Source organism: Durio zibethinus, chromosome 4, assembly GCF_047325235.1.
Source record: "Durio zibethinus cultivar Kanyao isolate XHJ-2024 chromosome 4, ASM4732523v1, whole genome shotgun sequence".
Taxonomy (NCBI): Eukaryota; Viridiplantae; Streptophyta; class Magnoliopsida; order Malvales; family Malvaceae; genus Durio; species Durio zibethinus.
In genome coordinates, this window is record NC_143165.1 from 16,537,315 (window position 1) to 16,545,599 (window position 8,285).

The 8,285-nt window shown below is 30.2% G+C and overlaps 1 pseudogene; it reads left to right on the forward strand.

Annotated features, from left to right (window-relative positions):
• The first annotated feature begins 488 nt into the window (after positions 1-488).
• On the forward strand, positions 489-7,912 carry LOC111288275 (zinc finger protein CONSTANS-LIKE 16-like; annotated as a pseudogene).
• Positions 7,913-8,285: the final 373 nt, after the last annotated feature.

Sequence of the window (8,285 nt, forward strand, 5' to 3'; positions counted from 1 at the left end):
CATTTTCAAGCTCGAGCTCGATTCATGATCAAATTCGAGCTACTCGAGCTTGCTCGATTTAGCTCGATTAATATGTAAAAATAAGCTCAATTCATATACTCGATAAAAGTTTGATTATTTATGCTCGAACTTGAACTCAAACTCGAATTCGGATTCGAAATATTTTATTAATTAAAATAATAAAAATATATTAAATATAAAAGCTCGATTAGGCTCGCGAGCTACTTGAGCCGGATATAAGAATACTCGAATTTAGCTCAATCGATAAGTCGAGCTACTCAAGCTCGAGCTCGACTCGATAATAATCAAACCGAATTTGAATTTTTTTTGAATCAAACCCGAGTAGCTTGCGAGTACTAATGTATCATTTACATCCCTATTTGTGACCACACACAAAATAATTGTACCACTTTAAAGTGGTCTTTAAGTCAACATCTCCTGATGCTTTTTGCTTTATTTGTTTTACTCTGATTTTATTTTTTAGATTAATTTCTATACATGTATCTTTGTGCTTTTAAAACCCCAGTTTTTTAACCAATCGAGATATTAACTGCATGAGTTCTACCAAAAATGTGGCCAACGTAGTTGAAGGCAAAACGGCTAGAGCTTGCGATAGCTGTATAAAGAAATGGGCTCGTTGGTAGTGTGCAAGGATTCAAATAGCAATTTAATAACGAAATAACGGCCGTAAAATTACGATAGCGTCACCACCCGCCATCATTATTAGACAAAATGCAGTTGAAAATTCATTCACAGCAAAAATGGAAAGTAATGATCATAAAATAATGACGTAACGGAGAATAGTGGCAATAACGAAGCTATTTCGTTTTCCTACTAATGGATCTAATAGTTCAAGAAAAAAATAAAATTTTAAGTCTACAGAATAAAGCAATAAGCCTGTAAAAGTAAAAGTAAAAGTAAAAGTAAAAGTAAAAGTAAAAGCAAAAAATAAAACTCAAAATCTCAGATCTTTGACATCAAAATAAATCTAAAAACGAGCTAGAAAAACAGACCAATTATTTCAAGTTTCAACCATTCAATCGGCACTTTGGCACCTAAATTCAAATCAACCTTAAGTTTTCAATCAACATTCAAGATCAAATAAGGTAAGAAAAAAAGTTAAATTAGTGTTTTTTTTTGTAAAATTTTTATAAAATGATGTCTGTTGTGAGAAATTGAGAGAGACGAACGAGGTATTCCGTAGGTGCTAGGCAAGTGATAGTTATAAAGAGATACGAGAAAAAATGAGAGATGAAAACAAAAAAAAAGAAGAAGAAAATTCTAAAAAGCCAAGTTCTGGAAGGTAACATGAAGAAGAAGATGAACAGAAGAGAGCAAGTGCGTTTCTAGAAAGGTCTACTAGAAAGAATTAAACAAATTGGGGAAATTGGGCACGTAGGGAGAGATTGGATAGGGTGGCGGGGATTGGGTGTGGTAGGGTGTTAAGAGGATGTGATTGAATTTTTTATTTAATTTTGTAATTAATTTTTGAAATTTTTTTAGATAAAATTTAATTAGTGGTTTTGAAAGTTTACAATTAAAAAAAAGATTAATAATTTAATATAATATATATAGAGATTTTAGATGAAAAATTTTGATAAATTTTTTTATATAAGTTAGATGAAAAATAATTAAAATTAAATATTATATTTTGATTGTGTTATATATTAATTTATAATTTAGTATCTGAATTTTAATTTTTTTTGTTGTTTTGATATTTATATTATTATCAATTCTTTTGATATTAGATTAATTCTTGTTATTTTTGTGTAATTATTGAAGATTGTATTTATTATATAATTATTAAAAGTTATTTGTGATAAAAAAAATTTATATCAATTAGTATATAAAAAAGATTAAGTTACTTAATAAATTTAGCATTTTATGATCTATTACTCTTATTAAGATTAAAAACTAAAAAATAAAAAATATAGGTTTGAAACTTTTATTAAAATATAAGTTTGAAAATTTTTAATTTTTGAAATTTGTTTAGATAAACTCTAATTAGAGGGATTGAAGATTTATAATTAAAAAAAATTAAGAGATTAATAATTTAATATGATATATATAGAGATTTTAGATGAAAATTTTTGATAAATTTTTTTGTATAAGTTAGACGAAAATTAATTAAAATTAAATATTATATTTTGAAGGTGTTAGATATTCATTTATAATTTTGTATATGAAATTTAATAATTTTTTTGTTGTTTTGATATTTATATTGTTGTCAATTCTTTTTATATTAGATTAATTCTTGTTATTTTTGTGTAATTATTGAAGATTGCATTTATTATATAATTATTGAAAGTTATTTGTGATAAAAAATATTTATATCAATTAGTGTATCAAAAAGATTAAGTTATTTAATAATATTCTTAAGATTAAAAATTAAAAATTAAAAAATTTAGCGTAAAATCAATTTTTAATGATGTAATATGTAATATTAATATTTCTAAATATAAGTTTATTTTATTTTTATACAAAATAGCAAGTATGCCATCACATAAAGAGTTCCCGAGTAAAGAAGTAGAGGGTGCACCAAGTGATAATAGACGTTGGCATTTTGGAACACCTATGCCAAATACAAGAGGAAATGTTTCATGTAAACTTTGTGATAAAGTCGTAAAATGAGGAATAACACGTTTCAAAAAACACATTGCTAATAAAACTGGCAATGTTGCATCATACCCCAATGTTATTGGTATGTTATGTTTTTTTAATTCTTTTGAAAATATTATTGTTAATTTTTTAATAAAAATTATAAAATTACATAAGCATGTGCAACTAATTTTCTCCATTTTTTTTAACTATATTATTAATAGGTATAGTAAAAGAAAATATGATGAAACTCCTCCAAGAAAATAAATAAAAAAAAGCTAATAACAAAAGGAGAAAAAATGAATTTTTATCATAGTTAAAAGGAGAAGATGATTATGAAGGATTTATTGATGAAGATATCGCTACTAGACAAGCCGTGCGAGATAGTATCCAATCACAACATGAGTGGCACAAAAGACAAGAATTCAGACAAAAAACTAGTGGTTGGAGTAACATATATGAAAAGGGATGAAGCTTTCTTAGTTGCTATATATTTTGAAGAAAGAATAAGGAAATCAACTCCAAATGAGTCTGAATTTTCATCAAGATGAGCTATACATGAATTGGTTAAAAGTAAGAGTTCAAGATAACCAAAAGTAAGTGATTCATTTTTAAAGACATTAAGAAGAAAGATGGGTGATTCAGTATCAAAATTTTTTATATATGATTGACTTCTTTTTTAGTTAGCAAATTCTCCATGGTTGCATAATTTGATTTTTGTGGCAGCAGAAGTTAGCCAACATGTAAAACTTTCAACACCTTATAAGGTTTTCAGATGTGTATTTAGAGTCTGAGTATCAACAAGTTCATGAATGGGTTAATGGATTAAAAGTTCATTGGAATGAATTGGGTGTCACTTTGATGTGTGATGGTTAGACCAATAGTTTGAATCAAATGCATATCATTAATTTCCTTGTTTATTGTAGTAAAGGGACCATTTTTTTAAAAATCTGTAGATGTCTTAAGTATTCATAGTAGAGATGCAAACTTTTACTACAGATTATTAGATAAAGTTGTAGAAGAAATTAGAGAAAAATACATTATTCAAATAGTCATTGATAACAAGGCAGCACTTAATGCCGCAGGAAAAAGACTAATGGAGAAGAGAAAACATTTGTATTGGACAATATGTTCAGCTCATTATTTGGACTTGTGCCTTAAAGATATTGGGAAGAAAAAAAATATGGCAAAAGTTTTGGATAATGCAAAGAAAATGACTTGTTTTATATACAATCACATTTGGACTGTTAATTTGATGAAGAAATATACACAAGGGAAGCAAATACTCCATCCTACTCTTACTTAATTTGCCACTCATTTCATACAGTTAGAAGAAATAATAAGGCAAAAGCAAGGTTTGAGAGAGATGTTCAATTCAAAGGTTAATACTTAGTAATTATTACAACCATTTAAATCTAGCATCTTTTTATGATATCACTGTTTAAAATATTAATTTAAAATATATTACTCTAAAAATTTATTGATGAATATATAGGAATTTAAAGATTCAAAATGAGGACAACAAAAATCAGGACCTGCTTATGAAGCCAAAAAAATCATTTTAGTTAAAGATTTTTGGAATAAAACAGGCGATATAATAAAAGTTTATGAGCCTTCGGTAAAAGTGTTGTGCCTTGTGGATGGTGATGAAAAACCAACAATGGACTTTATTTACAAGGCTGTGGATATAGCTAAATAAGCAATTCAATAAAATTATCATTACTATGCTGAATATGAAAAGATTATTGACAATAGATGGAGTTTCATACATTCTAACTTGCATTCAGTTGATAAGTAAACCAAGAATATAGATAGTATTTAAAAATTATGTTTATTTTTTATACTTAAATTGCTTATATATTTATTTTTTATTACTTTAATATAATATTGTTATGAATTATGTTTAGGTTACTATCTAAATCCACAATTTCAATTTGGAGTGGAACATTCTGCAAATGTATTTAAAGAAACATTAGAAGGTATAAAAGCAGTTATTGAAATATTAGAACCTTCGATACTCAAATCAGAATGATTAATCAGATTAGTATTTAATACTATTTTATAACTTTAACATTTATTTTATGTATTAAAAATTAAATTATTTTTATTTATTCATTTGTTATTGTGTTTTCAATCGATGTAGTTGTTATTATTTTGAAACAAGCATGAAACATTTGGTACTCCACAAACACAAAGAGCTTGGAAGTAAATGAATCTAGGTAAATAGTAAATTAAATAATTATAATTTATTTATATTATTTAATTGTATAGCACATTGAAATTTAAATTAAATAATTTTATACAGTTGAGTGGTGGATGATACATGGTACTTGTGTTCTTAAATTACAAAAACTAGCAATCAAAGTGCTTAGTCAAATAACATTTGCATCAAATTGTGAATGTAATTGAAGCACATTTAGCTATATTCACACCAAAGCAAGAAACAGATTGAAGTTTGAAAGACTTCAGAAGCTTGTATATACCTATTATAACATGAGGCTGAAGATGAGACATCAGAAAAGAATGAGCATTGATTAGATAAATAATAGTTTTAATCCTATTAGCCTTGACCATATTTTTGAAGATGATGATCCATTAACAAAATGGTTACAAGAGAAAAAAATCCTCTGTTAGATGGTCAAAACTCTGATTGGTAGCCTACAGATAATTTTGATAATGATATGAATGTTGAACAATCATGCCAATCTCAAGAAAGGAATGTGTCTCATTCAAGTTTAAGTCCAACACCAAGTCAGAATGATGATGGTGGTGGTTTAAGTCCAAATAATGATAATGATGATGGTGGTGGTTTAAGTCCAAATAATGATAATGATGATGGTGATGGTGATGGTGATGGTGATGGTGATGGTGATGGTGTGAATTTTGATGATAATATGGATGTAAATTGACCTTACAGCCCACTTGGAGGAAAATTTGGGCTTGTTGCTACTGGTGGACTTTTGATTAATATGGCAGAATACGGAGTAAATCCATCTGCTGAATCTAGTAAAGGTCAAAGTGCACGTATAGCTCGATCAAAAGGAAAAGCCAAGAAGCACCACTATGATATTTCTAAAGGTTCTTCATCTTCAAGTAGGAGACCAAATTCTAGTAACTTTGAGTATAGTGAATCATCTACTAGTACTCAAGGACATTACTATCCATCGAAACAACTTAATTTTCGACCTCCTCATGGTTATCCACCTTCATATGGTTATTATCCACCTCAAATGTATCCTCCACCTCCTCAAATGTATCATCCACCTCAAATGTATCATTTACCACAAATGTATCCCCCACCACAAATGTATCATCCTCATATATATCCTCCACCTCAAATATATCAAGAACAAAGGCTTCAGGGATGGAGATGGAGTCAACTTGCCTCTCAAAGTGAAGATAGAGAATCTGATCCTTCTCGTCATTATATCATGTGGTAAAATTTGAAATATATATCAATAATTGTAGTTGATGGAATTTGAAATTATTATATTTTTAAGTTTGGAATTTTATTAAATATAAGTGCTTGATATTTAACATATTATGTTTTGTTAATATTTGATTTGTCTAGAATTAATATTGAATATAAATTTGGCCAAGAAAAATTTTGTGAATAAACCAAATATGAACGCTTTTTATAATCTAAATAAAATTGTGAATAATTTTTTTAGAAAATAAAAAACATAGAGTGTCATAAACTATTTTTAAAATCATTGAATAAGAGTTTTTATAATTATAATTATAATTATAATTATTACATTTTATAATAAATTGTGCAAAAAAAAAAATTTACGACCGCAATGATCGCAATGATCTTCGTTATATCCGAAAACGCGACAAACGCGATGTGATCGAAAACATGATCGCGACCGCTATTTAAATCTCTGGTGTGCAGCTGATGATGCTTTTCTTTGCCAAGCCTGTGATTCTTCTATTCATTCGGCAAATCCACTTGCTTGTAGACATGAGAGAGTTCGCCTGAAAACTGCTTCTGTTAAGTCCTCACGTAATGAAGCTCCTTTGGACAGCTTTTCACCATCATGGTATAAAGGGTTTAACAGAAAGGCAAGGACAAGGCGACCCGCGAAGGCTTCCATTCATCAAAAGCTACTTAAGGCTGAGCATACGAAAAGGAACAACAACCCCGTTCCTCTTGTGCCTGAAGTTGGTGCTGTTTCACATGAAGACAACGAAGAGGATCAGCTTCTTTATAGGGTACCAATATTTGATCCTATTGTTGCTGATCTATGCAGTAATTCTGCGACGTCAACTGTAGAAAACGACGTTGAAACAGCTAATGCTTCTGCGAGTGAATCTAAAGCTTTCCTAGCTTGTAATGGAAAAGTTGTGGATGGTTCACATGGGCTTTTCCTGTCTGAGATGGATCTTGCAGAGTTTCTAGCTGATGTTGAGAGTTTGCTTGGTAAAGGTCTTGAAAATGAGTCCTTTGCCATGAGGAAGCTGGGGCTAGTGGACTCTAAAGAGAAGGACTTCAGGGAATGTTCCTTAGGAAAACGTTAAAGAGAAGATTGAAGATGAAGAGAGTTTTGAAGCTGGTCGAGAGTGCCATGTCGGTTCTGAAATCGATACGGTGAGAGAACCCCTTGAGTTGAGTTTTAATTATGATTCTCCAGCAACATGTGGAGATGAGGATGAGTTGGTAAAGGAAGAGGTATAGGTGAAGAGTAATGGGGATGGCGAATATGAGGAGGATACTGCAAAAAAGAAGAGGAAGATATTTTTGAGCTTGAATCATGAAGCGTTTATCACTGCCAGGGTAAGCCACGGGTCTCCATGGACTTCTGGTGACCGACCAGATTTTGACCCAGTCGGATGCTGGCCTGATTGCAAGGTGGTTTTCTATTTAATGTTCCCATATAAAAAATATACTCCATGTATTGAGATGTTGTGCAATCCTGCAGAATGCCTTACTACATAATTTAGCACAAAAAAAGAAAAAAAGAAAAGCCCAAAGGTACTTACACTTAACCTCAAACACAACCTCAAACACAAGCTATTGCTGATTGCAGGATTTGGTTTTAATTTTCAGGGAACTGGTAGAACAGAAGTTCAGCACAGCTATGGTGATTTGATTGGAATGGGAGCCCAGCTGCAGGCAACGGCGAATGGAGGAAGAGAAGCAAGAGTATAAAGGTACAGAGAAAAGCGAAGAACAAGGATGTTCTCCAAGAAAATAAGGTACGAGGTTCGAAAACTGAATGCGAAGAAGAGGCCTCGAATGAAAGGGAGATTCGTCAAGAGGGCATCCTTTCTTGCAGTAGCAGTACCTGCTTTTCCATTGCTCAACAAATAATGTTTAAACAATTCAATTCGTTTTGTACTACTCACCCGCGAACTAATATGAATTACTACTGGCTGCTGTCTGGTCCTAGGCCTTTAATAGGTTCTCTACACTGCGAATAATAAATAAATAAATGGTGAGTTGCTGTGTTTTCTTTCTTGCCTAAAATCTAAATTCGGAAGAGGAATTGGGGGAAATAGTAGAAAAGAAAAAGGCGGAATATGTATCAGACGGAACAAAATTGGATCTTAAAAGGGTTTATAAAAACGGTAATATATTATTTATTTTCTTAAATAAATAAAATAATCAATATGATATTTTAATTTTTTATTCTATCATCCACTTTATCACTTAAGATTAATTTTGTCAATCAACTAGCTGATGC